Source organism: Bicyclus anynana, chromosome 18 (genome assembly GCF_947172395.1).
Source record: "Bicyclus anynana chromosome 18, ilBicAnyn1.1, whole genome shotgun sequence".
In the NCBI taxonomy this organism is placed as follows: domain Eukaryota; kingdom Metazoa; phylum Arthropoda; class Insecta; order Lepidoptera; family Nymphalidae; genus Bicyclus; species Bicyclus anynana.
In genome coordinates, this window is record NC_069100.1 from 9,035,442 (window position 1) to 9,049,091 (window position 13,650).

Below are 13,650 nucleotides of genomic sequence, written 5' to 3' on the forward strand. Positions count from 1 at the left end.
CCGGGCCATGTACCTCCAACTTTTAGTAAGTTGCATATTAAGAAATTAAACATCACTTATCTCAAACGGTCAAGAAAAAAACATCGTGAGGAAATCTGCACACATGAGAATTCTCTTGATTCTCTACGTATGTGAAGTTGCCAATCCGCATTAGATAAGCATGCTGGACTAAGGCCTAGCCCCTCTCATTCTAAAAGGGGACTCGTGCTCAATAGTGAGCCGAATATGGGTTGTTACTAATGTACTTACTGAAATCTATTCTATTAGAAGCTTTGCCCGTCGGTTTCACCCACGTAATTCCTATTTCTGTTAGAATATCTAAAAAAAAGTGGCTTTTGTGCTTTGAAATAAATGAACTTTGATTTTGACTTTGGCTATCATGCGGGCTAGGCTAAGACTTATAGTGATAATGTTTGAATCTATATAGATGACTATTCATCATCATCATCATTATCAAATATTCGGCTCATTGCTGAGCTCGAGTTTCCTCTCAGAATAAGAGGGGTTAAGCCAATAGTCCACCATGCAATGCGGATTGGCAGACTTCACACACATAGAGAATTAAGAAAATTCTCTAGTATGCAGGTTTCCTCACGATGTTTTCCTTTACCGTTTGAGACACGTGATATTTAGTTTCCTAAAATGCACACAACAGATGACTATTATAATGATTATAATCGGGTCCAACACCTTAATAAGCTCTCGCTCTCTCTTAACTACGGGTCGGATACAGAAGGCATTACATCATATCGTTATACTGGAGACAGCGCGTATTGTGAGGAGGTACCTCACTCTGACTGGTTGCTTGAGCATTCAAATGTCCCACAGCGGAAGGGTTAAATTTTTAAAAGGAGATTTAAACCCACGTCTTACTAGACACGCTCATAAGTTAGTTATTTCTGCATATCGTCTCCAAAGAGTAAAAAAATCTTTTGTAGGTTTGGGTGTACTCTTCTATAATAAGATCCCCAAGACTGTGATGGACCTGCCAATGCATAGCTTTAAGCAATGTGTTAAAAAACATTTACTTAGTCGAGGGTACTACAACATTGATGAGTTCCTTAATGATAAAGATGCTTGGAGGCCGTTGGATCAGCTTCCACCTTCACACAGGAAGTAAAACTATAAGAAATGTAAACAGTAATTGTTATCAACTGTTGAGTTTCTTGCCGGTATCTTCTCAGCAGAACCTGCCTTCCAAATACTCAACTTTACAAATAGTCAACTGACGTGTCAAAAGTGCTTGTAAACTGAGCCTTCTTGAAATAAATGAATTTTGATTTGAAATGATTTTTGATTTGATAGGTTATACGTGGACCGTAAGCGGCACGTTAAAACTATGCTAAATAGCAAACCTGAGCTCAATCGTCGCGCTGTAATCGCGCCGTTTACAACGCCGCTGAAATAATTTTCGTGTGCCAGTTGTAAACATCGAATATGGTTTATGTAACCTATATACGTCTTTTTTCTTCTAACATCATTGCTCTATATAGATATTTTATACGGCCTTCAATACGGAGGGCGTACTCGTAGGTTTGAATCCGGTCCGGGGCTTGCACCTCCAATTTATCAGTTGTGTGCATTTTAAGAAATTAAATATCACGTGTCTCAAACGGTGAAGGAAAACATCGTGAGCAAATCTGCACACCTGAGAATTTTCTTAAATCTCTACATGTCTGCAAATCCAAATTAGGCCAGCGTGGTGGAGTATTAGCCTAACTCCTTTAATTCTGAGAGTCTCGTGCTCAACAGTGAGCTGGCTAAGGGTTGTTAATGTTAATAGGTATTTTATGTATAACTGGGATGTTTATATAGGTAGGCATTGATACTTCCTTTGTTTCTTACTGATTGGTTGTTTGGACTCGCTTGATTGGCTCGTCTGTCTAATTTTAATATTCTATGTTAACCCTAGAAGCCTAATCTATTTCGGACTTACATAAAGCCTTAATATACGTCTCAGAGGCGTATACATATAAAAACCCTATTTTAGAAATATTATTAATTTATTGTTTTTATCATTGAGCAAAAATTTTAATTTGGAATATAAACTATAAGTAAAACAACACTGATATTAATTATAACTAGCATGATCCGCTAGCTACCGTCGGCCACCAAGATAACAGAAGAACACGACGGGCTAGCTTCAACCGTTAGAAAGATACAAACGATATTCGATTGCGTGTACGCCTCGCAGGCGTAGATTAGACTTCTAGGGTTAAATTACGTAGGGTCAGAGTTAAAATAAAATGCTTAATAATAATGTTTTTGTATCATTTATTAATCTGGTATAGGAGTCCTCCGCACACGTCGCAATGAATACACGGATATACAAAGTAAACGATCAAATGTATATAATTAATAATAAAATGTAAATATATATTATGTATGTATTATAATTATCATTAATAATTATGATCTATTATGTATTGGCACCGATACGACACTTGTATGTATCGAAAAATGGACGCTAGTGTGATAAGGGATGATCGGTGGCAAACCGTGCCGTGTACGGTCCTGTTACGGTCTTGTGCATTGCTCGAGTCGAGGCATTCATAAGGTAGACTTCCGTTTTTGGCGACTGTGACTTGGTCTTGGTCGCAGGTAGCGGTCGCGCGACCCACTGATTTATATGGAGCCCTAAACAAAAGTGTTGCGTGTCGCGGTCTCGAGCTTTGTTTAGTGGTCCATATAAATTAATACTAAGCAGTAGGTCGCGCAGCAGACAAAAAAAAAGTACGCTGGAATAGAACACAAGACCTCTCGGATTTGTGTTCAGCCCCTGAACTGCTGAAGCTTGCGCTATTTAAATTTATAACAATAGATTGCCGAAAAACAATTGTAGTTGACGGCAACTAAAATGAACATCATCGATACGATTATTTCTAGTAGGTATGAACTCAGGGATGAATTTTATATTGCCTCGCTTCGAGCATGACTTCATAATACACAGAATAAACTGAAAACGAACGTAACATGAGAATGTTGCTACGTTACAAACATTTTCCATTTCACTAAATGTAACACAAATATACCCTGTGAATACATTAGACAATGCACAAAAATGTTACAAACCATACACGTTACAGTTTAACATAACATCTCTCTGAATCGAATACGAAATACCCTTCGATAATTCCACTGTAATATACGAAATAGTTTGCAGGATCTATATAACAATGCAATTATTAAATGCTACGAGTTTCCCTAGCCAGATGCTTGACATTCATATTTCGTAATTTTATGAATATTGCTTTAATTTATTGCTGGGCTATGCTTGCCGGCTAGATTTTCAGCTATATATAGACACCGCAACTGCAATACGGAAATGCCGACCGGGTTTTCGCATGAGAGAGGCGAATCATCCATAACTGATTGCCTTATTACATAATTGCCTTTTTGATTAAATCATGAACCGTCGACCAATATTAGCTCTTGGCCTAGTTAGAAAAAATGCCGGAGCCTATACGTTTCTCTAGCTTAGCTACCAACATAATAATATTTTGTAGTACAAGAGACAACTGTAACATTTGATTAGCGACAAATATATCACAAAGCCTCTATTGGTGTTGTTTAAAATTATGTGAATAAATCTGTCGGTATCATTCTTGTACTACGCGAAAAAAGATATGACAACGATCGATTTAAACAACATTTTTTAAATTCATAACTAATATTACTAAAATAAGCAAATAAAAATACTTCAACTTATCTTGACATTATTTAAAGTGTTATTTAAAATAAAACAAATTAATACAATAATTTTAAATCTCATATGTGAGCAATTAGAAATTACTTTCACTATCTTAAACTAAATAAATCCATAGTTTTGTTATTTAAAATACAGCAAATTAATAACAATTAAAATTACCAACTTAATGGCCTAATTTTTTGTAATTTTAATATGCTCTAATATCTTTATGTAATTTTAATATCCCACAAAATCCTGCAAGTTTTTGAAACAAATACGTCTAAACATATTATAATATAACATGGTCATACATTTATACAGTATCAACGTCGTGTGAACGTATCTACGTACAACATGTATGCCAGTATATATTCTTTACAACGTATACTGTAAAAAAACAGACAGGACAATGCCGCGTGAATGGGGGTTTAGACTTGGCAATGTCACGGTTGTCTCTTGCACTACACTGGCCGAGGTAAGTGATACAAATACCGTCTATGTTTACAAGTATACACCATTTTATAGAGGCGCGGGGCGCGGGGCGCGCGGCTGCACTACTGGAACAGGGAACACTAAGAGCTTTGGCTGTCTATGAGCTTTGAATCGTTACTCTATGCGTCCACAACTTAGAGTTAGGTACTCTAAGGTCCACACCGTCCAAACTTACGAGCTGCATTCGAATAATTGAAAAGCTTTGTTTGAACCAGTGTTCTAGTCTAGATCAGTGTTCTGTAAATTGTCGTACCGCTGGACTACTAGTATACTTACGATTAATTTGTTTTATACTGCGGAAAATATAAGCTCAATTTACATTTACCCGGCGTTAAAAAGAAAAATGTTTGGACGTATAGGGATTGGATTTAGCCAGTCTCCAATTGTGAGATAAGGCAGTTTAGGAGAGGCAAAGGTGTTATCGCCACGTTGCAACGACTTGTGGTACGGACGGCTTCAGTGTGCTCGTGGCGTTCGAGCCGTCCACATTTCTTGTTGTGTAATTCTTTATGGGTTACCTGAGATAGGCGGGGAGAGTGACTTTAGTGAAAAAGGGGAGTGTTAGTTAACAGTCAAAGACGTCTTTAACCCTACACACAACGGTCACAAGTGCGTGACTTCACTCAAGGTCATTCTCTGCCATTCTAGGGTCTTATTTTGGTTACAGTTTCATTTGTCACCTTTGTTCGACATTAATTTACTTATTTTTGTAATCACTTCTGAGTCTGCTAAAAAAGGACAAGACAAAAGTCTCGCGCAAGTAGAGTCCTTCGTAATTGGTACATTTTTGCACCATAAAACATTATGAACTTTGATAGCTAATGATCCCTTCTATCACCCCTTTAAAGGCACCGCTATGTATATCCTGTGACCCTGTATAAATCTCGTGGTGTTGAATACGGTTAATAATGTAACATGTTAATGTTATATGTAATGTAGTATAATCCATATTCATTATCGGCGCCGACAGTGAAATTCACGGGAAGTGGCGAAATGGGGCTCGGTCAGTTTGTAGTACGAAATTCTCGAGTATTCCCACGAATTCATGCGTCTTCTCGCACTATTGGTGTAACTTATACACCATAGCTTGAAGAACACTGGTCTAGACTGGGCAGGATCGCAGATGGTGGATGCTTTGTTGTTGGATGTAGTAAATGACTTCAGGACAATTTTAAATACGACTCAAATTAGAGAGTAACAATTTCAAACCCATATGAATAGAAAGGAGATGTGAAAAGAGTAGCAATTTGAAGACGATTTCTGAATCTGTCAACAGTTATATATTTATCTTCGAATTTATTATAACAATAGAAGTTTTTGTCCGTAGCTGTAACGCCTCGAAGATTTATATTTATATAGTGACGTAATCACTATATAAATCTTAAATAGTTCTAATAGTGACGTAATCACTACTTAAGATTTTTATAGTGATCACGTCTTGGTTATACAGTATAGATTAATGCCAGATGACGACAAACTGAAAATATTGTTAAATTTAATTTTAACCAAACTGCAAAACAACATGAAGATTAACCTTACTTTAGGTGATGATGCTTAGCTTACTTGGGTTTTTTTTTTTTCTTTTTTTTCTTTATTTTTTATAGAATAATAAATATTTGCCATATATTTTATACTTTTATAATAGGACCAATATTCTCATTCCCCTCCAACTAGTCGGAAAAGACTGTGCTAGGAGTGGGTACGACAATAGACCAACGGGGCGGGGATCCACCACCACCTCGGTGATGAGTCCGATCGCTCTTACCGTTGAGCTATTGAGGCTTTGAGACATTGAGTTACCGTTGAGGCATTGAGGTGTTTAAGAAGAAAAGTGCTTGTCTAGGTGTAAACACTCTTAACTTCAACCCTATGACTCATTTAGAGTAAGGGGTGATAAACATAGAATGAAACATTACTTTATAAGTCCTCAACGAGGCGTTACATCGTGGACAGTAGTGCTATAACAATGTAATTGTAACACCACAATGTATCGAATTCACCTTATTCTAACTCTGTCTAACACAATACATAGATAGAGAGAGGTAGATGTGATTTCGAAGCTCACACTATCGAGTTATGAAAAATCACTAAGCCAGCCACACACGATCAAGTTGGCAGTGCACTTAGGGATGTAAAAGTGAAAAAAAAAAATCCATAGCCAAATTTCACAGTAAACTTGACTATGTGTGGCTGGCGTTATAGCCCTACAGGAGGGGGAAGTGTGCGAGGAAGGGTCTACGTAGCGCCTTACACTAACTATACAGTGCCTCCGCTGTTGGACGGATCGTCTCCACATGCAGGTACTTGTTAACACAATCATTAATATTTCCTTTGTTTGTTCCGTTCACAAAGCAGTTTACAAAGTACTGACAAGACTACACTAAATTAGTTTTTATTTTAAAGTCTTTCCTAGTCTGAAAACGCATTATTTGTACTTCAAAAATGCTAATCGTTGTATCAAAATTTGTGTTGCGCATATTATGGTTATTTAGATCTTGTTTGTGGTGTTGAATCCCTCGCTACAGTCAGAAACTAATTATGAATCACTCGCTTCGTTCGGTACAATCTAAGAATCCTTCGCTTCGCTTGATAAAAAATACAAATCTATATTTAATCTAAGCAAATAGTAGGTATTATTATTTAGATCTTGTAGTGTTGAATCCCTCGCTACTATCAAGAACATATTTTTAAATCACTGGCTTCGCTCAATTTAATTTTAAAATCCTGCGCTTGCTCAGAAACAAACTCACATTAATAAGGATTATATTTCATGTCGATATGTCTCTATACGTTTTAAGCAAAAAAGTTTTATTATAACTTGTCAGTACTTCACAAGCGGCCCTGCATTTTATATATATTTAAAAATCAACGTCAATTGACCCCAACTTCGTCGAGACGGTACAAAAATACATCTCTCTACAATCTAACCTAACTAAACTAGCTCGTCGTATGGCAACACTAGCCGCAGCCCGCGGCGCGCCACGCCTCTTCACATATCACAATTGTTTACAACATCAACGACGATTATACTCTGAAGAGCACACTTTATGTACTCTGCTTCTAGACCAGAAGATTCAAAACATTAAAAAATTACAATGCAAATTTTTACAAAAATAATTAACTTGTGTGGCATTTAGTGGTTTTCAAAAATATTTGCCGGTCCATTTTTAATTATTTTAAATGTCTGAACTTACTTTAGAATTACATAATTCAATATTTTTGAATCCCTGATTTTCATACACTAATTCAATTACTCAACATTTTTAATATAATAATTGGGGTTGAGTATTTTTTTTATAATTTATGCAGCTTACGATTTACTTAAAAGCCAAGTCCCGAAGGAAGCAACAAAAATTCAGTTTAAGAGTTCTGAATTGGCGGTCTAGAAGTAGAATACAAAAGTATTTGCTCTGAAGCCAAGCGACTACTGGAGCTTGTAATAGTCAAAATGATAATGAAGTTTAATATTCATTTAATTGTTGTTGGCCAAATGACGCAAAATTATATGATAGTAAAGCAAAAATATAGTTGCGGCCGACCGAAATCCGGTCAAAAATATATGATTTTTGACCGGATTTCGGTCGGCCAATTTATCTTGGCTAGTCATCTGCTTAAATATGCAAAAGTTAAACTAATAATCCGCATTTTAAAAAAAAGGGGGGGGGGGGGAATTTGTCCCTAATAAGTGACAATTTAAAAACAATTGTTACCGCAGTTGTAAAAAATTATTTGATAACCCAAATACTTCGATTTACTGATAATAATCAAACATACAAACCCCAGTAGCCGCTAGAATCTTATCAGAAAGAAAGACAATACCCGCTCTCTACCGAGCGGGAAAGTTGAGCTACGAAGTGTTGAAGAGAAACAGACAGAGTAAGAGAGAGAACACAATCTAATCAAACTAACAACAATTCAACATCAAACATCTGATAAAAACTTTTTTTTCCACTTACACTTAAATCGCGTTTCGTCAGAACGAGTCGCTGCGATACGGTGCGAAGCGATGCGAAGTTTCAGAATACCCAATTGAAATTAAAAAAATACATAAATATTTAATAAATGAATTGTACTTTTCTCAAGTTATCGTTTTTGATAATGCTCAAATGTTATTTTCAATTATTGCACAATATTTGGTTCTAGTGTTTAATACTTTGATATTAAATAAATAATCTTGATATTGGTTAATAACCATGGCGTGTTTGTCAGCGACGTAAATTTGTACAATACTATATGCTCTAAATGTATAGCTATTTCCACAAATACATCATTAATGCCCGAAAAATTAAACACGCAATCTTTTCACTGTATCTGTGTAGATACAACATAATATTTTGTAGAATCATATGAATATTCATAAAATCGCATCGCATCGCGTCGGATCGCATCAAATCGCTCGTGCGAAACGTAAGCTTTACGCTATATTTTAAGATTGTTGCAAAAATTGTGGTAGCAAATGTTACTCCATACAAAACCGCCCGCACTACGCGGTGCTCTAAAATTGACATCGAAATTTACATGATTTTTAATTTTTAAGCTATATTACACAATTTTATTAAGCACTGAGCGCGACGTACTAATCTAATAGAGATGGCATTACAGTTCAACACTGTCCAGGAGCCCGAAGAAAACATTTAATTATCATTAATTTCTAATACATTAGTACATCTATGCTGCAATGTATATAAGTTTAATTACAATTATGAATTTGACATCTATATAAAATATAATGTAGATATATGCCGGTACGGCGTCGATGTTTGCTGAAATTTCCCAGTTTAACCATTTTAATGTCAAATTTCGAATGAAATGTCAACCGGTAAACCGGCATTTTTTCAATGTTTTATTAGATTTTAAAGATATTTTTAATACAAAAATTTCAATCGAAATTTCACGCTTAGTGCTAATTAAACCGGAAATCTCCACAAGTTACCTTAAACACTACGAAACACATATAAATACACATTAATTATATCACTTATAAATTCTAATTTCATTTTGTATTGGTGTTCATAATTTTCGTTTAACATTCAGTTTCTTTTTGGTAATAAACAGTTACAAAGTGAATCGACACATTGTAAAATAAAATAGTATGTAAAAATTTGAAATCAAGTTCATAAAAGTCTGTGGATTTGGATGTAGTATCTTTTGTCATATCAAAAGTCATTTTACTGTGACGTCATAAATGACACTTCTTTGAACGAGAATCAGACCTCCCTATTTATGTGAAACTACCATGTCTCAATCGTTTCGTATCTGCATTCCATAGAGTTACAAATATTTCACAATGTGTCAACACACTTTTTGAGAAAAAGGAACAAAAATATACCCACAATTTAGCCCTTCATCAATATAAGAAAATCTATTACAACATCAACAATTTGGCACATCGCTTTCCTGTTTCCAACAGTCACTAAAACTAAAATAACAATGCAAGAGAAACTAATAGGAAACAGTTGAAAAAACTATTTATAGAGATAGGACTAGTATAGATAGGACGTTCGTTGCAATGCACGTTTTTTCATAATTATAAAAAACTTAAATATTAAAAATAGGTTTGAATTGATATTAATAAAAAATACCGTTTTATATACTGTTTTCAAACTAGAAAAATCACTACTTTTAGGACAGTTTAAATATAAAAAAACTGCAGTTACGATAATTTACAAAATACTTTACTTTATACAGCACAGATTAATCAATAATAGGCAGATGGAGCGCACGGAACACGACGGTGTCCTAGCCCCACCAAATACAAAATTAAAAAACGAATACATTCTCGAGTCAGTACGACATGAAGCCAAAGACAAAGACGTCAGTGTTAAATCAGTAACTTTCAATATTATTCAAGAAAAAATATATACGGTCGAATTGAGAAACCTCCTCCTTTTTTGAAGTCGGTTAAAAATGGCGTCTTATGTTTTTAAATATTTAAAAATTGTTCACAAAAACTAAAGAAATAAGATAGAGTATCTTTTATTGGTAATTATTGATTATTATATTAATTTGTTGTTAGTGTTAAATTTTGAAATACAAATTAGGAAAAAAGTTTGTATATGCGGATGTTAAGGAGACCCGTGTTGTTTGTTTTTTTTATGGGTTTGTAAGATATTTACTCTGTGGTTTAAAGAGTCTATGTCTTCTTATTCTTTCAGCAACAACTATAAACAAGCAAAAATAACTCACTAACGAATAAGAACGAAGAAGAAAAAAGGACATTATTCAATGTCTAGAAAAAATAAACCTTAAAATTTAACAAAAAGAACAACAGTCACAATACAAGAGTTTATTTAATTTGCTCACAGTTGAAGCGTTGAGCGCGCGTCATCGCAGCGAACGTGCCAAGAATGCAACATGGCGGCCAAGATGCCGACAGTTTCGGAGTTAGGAGCACTAAAGTACATAACAAATTATCGTTATAGGATGACTACAGTACTAGAAATGCTAGAATACAACACACATTTCATCTACTAGAGATAATGTGGATTTAGTCCTAGACGCTTACTGCGTCATTTTGATTCTAAATTTTGGTTGAGAAAACCTTTCTTGTGTACCTATTCGTTCTTTGTTTAGATAACTGAAACAGAAGTGTTTGCTCGTTAAGTCTATATCAAGATTAAAAATGTCTGTTTGTTTGTCTATACAGTAATAATACAGTAAATAATTGATTTATTTTCTTTTCTTCGCTAAAAACTAGGACGTATTTTTTTATTAAATACTTTCTTTTAGTAAATGAAATGTTAAACCACGTTTTTGTCATCAAACAAGGTAGCTATAGTGAATTGCTTATCTTTTGCTATTGCAGCTTTCATGACTGTGATCAAATCGATTTAACAGCCCTTGAATGTAATTATGTCAAATCCTCCCTAAAAAGTTTTACGGGGCCTCTTTTAGTAGGTACGAGGTCGAGACCAGGGGCTAACTTTGCCCCTCGTCTAGCTACGCCACTAGATGTTTTCTCCACAACATTTTGAAATGTCCATATAAAAACAAATTGTAGCAAAATATTTATTCAATTAATTTATACATATTCGTGTTTAAGCGTCGAGGACTAAAACCACACAAAGGCTATTACGATATGGAACTACTGTTACAATTCTACAGGACGAAAACCTTAGTAAACATCGTGTAATGTATTTTACTAAGAGAATAAGGGCCTTTACACACTACAGTATAGATAGTAGAGAGCTACAATAATAGAAGAGCTTAAAACAATTCTTTGGTTTACACTCGATACAACGGTTTTAATGACCGGGTTCTTGAATTTTTTTTCTAATTTAAAATTCTTTTAACATTGAGTTATTTAATTCAAACAGCATATTGACGTAAACACTTATATAGCAGAAGACACTCGTGAAAGCCGTGGACCACCACCAGAGTATGTCCTGGTGTATAGCCGCCAGCACGTGGATACGGACCCCGCTATACTGCTGACAGCACGGCTATTCCCTAACGATATTTTTAGAACTCGAAGCGAGTTTCGAATTCACCGCTATCTTTCTCATTCTATAGTATCGTTTTAAACAGAGAGAGATAGAGATGAACTCGCACTTGCGAGTTATAAAAATATCGTTACAGAATAGCCTAGCTGATCTTCGTGCAGCAAAGTGATCATGGGGCAGCAAAGACCGTAGCAGAGTGTATTACCACAGTAGATATAATAAGGTATTACTCATTTGAGAATCCACTATCATGTTTTGGTACTATTGTGTTGTTTTTGTTTTATGCAATAGTAACACGGATGCTTTTGTAAAACGAATCGCTTATTTTTGTTAGGTAATATTACCTTTTTACTAAATTATGCACAAGAATTTTAAAGTACGAAGCTACCAGTAACAACAACATTCGTTTCATTTATGAAAAGAAACCGATCACAAACAAAAGTGGCTTTTGTGCTTTGAAATAAATGAACTTTGATTTTGACTTTGGCTATCATGCGGGCTAGGCTAAGACTTATAGTGATAATGTTTGAATCTATATAGATGACTATTCATCATCATCATCATTATCAAATATTCGGCTCATTGCTGAGCTCGAGTTTCCTCTCAGAATAAGAGGGGTTAAGCCAATAGTCCACCATGCAATGCGGATTGGCAGACTTCACACACATAGAGAATTAAGAAAATTCTCTAGTATGCAGGTTTCCTCACGATGTTTTCCTTTACCGTTTGAGACACGTGATATTTAGTTTCCTAAAATGCACACAACAGATGACTATTATAATGATTATAATCGGGTCCAACACCTTAATAAGCTCTCGCTCTCTCTTAACTACGGGTCGGATACAGAAGGCATTACATCATATCGTTATACTGGAGACAGCGCGTATTGTGAGGAGGTACCTCACTCTGACTGGTTGCTTGAGCATTCAAATGTCCCACAGCGGAAGGGTTAAATTTTTAAAAGGAGATTTAAACCCACGTCTTACTAGACACGCTCATAAGTTAGTTATTTCTGCATATCGTCTCCAAAGAGTAAAAAAATCTTTTGTAGGTTTGGGTGTACTCTTCTATAATAAGATCCCCAAGACTGTGATGGACCTGCCAATGCATAGCTTTAAGCAATGTGTTAAAAAACATTTACTTAGTCGAGGGTACTACAACATTGATGAGTTCCTTAATGATAAAGATGCTTGGAGGCCGTTGGATCAGCTTCCACCTTCACACAGGAAGTAAAACTATAAGAAATGTAAACAGTAATTGTTATCAACTGTTGAGTTTCTTGCCGGTATCTTCTCAGCAGAACCTGCCTTCCAAATACTCAACTTTACAAATAGTCAACTGACGTGTCAAAAGTGCTTGTAAACTGAGCCTTCTTGAAATAAATGAATTTTGATTTGAAATGATTTTTGATTTGATAGGTTATACGTGGACCGTAAGCGGCACGTTAAAACTATGCTAAATAGCAAACCTGAGCTCAATCGTCGCGCTGTAATCGCGCCGTTTACAACGCCGCTGAAATAATTTTCGTGTGCCAGTTGTAAACATCGAATATGGTTTATGTAACCTATATACGTCTTTTTTCTTCTAACATCATTGCTCTATATAGATATTTTATACGGCCTTCAATACGGAGGGCGTACTCGTAGGTTTGAATCCGGTCCGGGGCTTGCACCTCCAATTTATCAGTTGTGTGCATTTTAAGAAATTAAATATCACGTGTCTCAAACGGTGAAGGAAAACATCGTGAGCAAATCTGCACACCTGAGAATTTTCTTAAATCTCTACATGTCTGCAAATCCAAATTAGGCCAGCGTGGTGGAGTATTAGCCTAACTCCTTTAATTCTGAGAGTCTCGTGCTCAACAGTGAGCTGGCTAAGGGTTGTTAATGTTAATAGGTATTTTATGTATAACTGGGATGTTTATATAGGTAGGCATTGATACTTCCTTTGTTTCTTACTGATTGGTTGTTTGGACTCGCTTGATTGGCTCGTCTGTCTAATTTTAATATTCTATGTTAACCCTAGAAG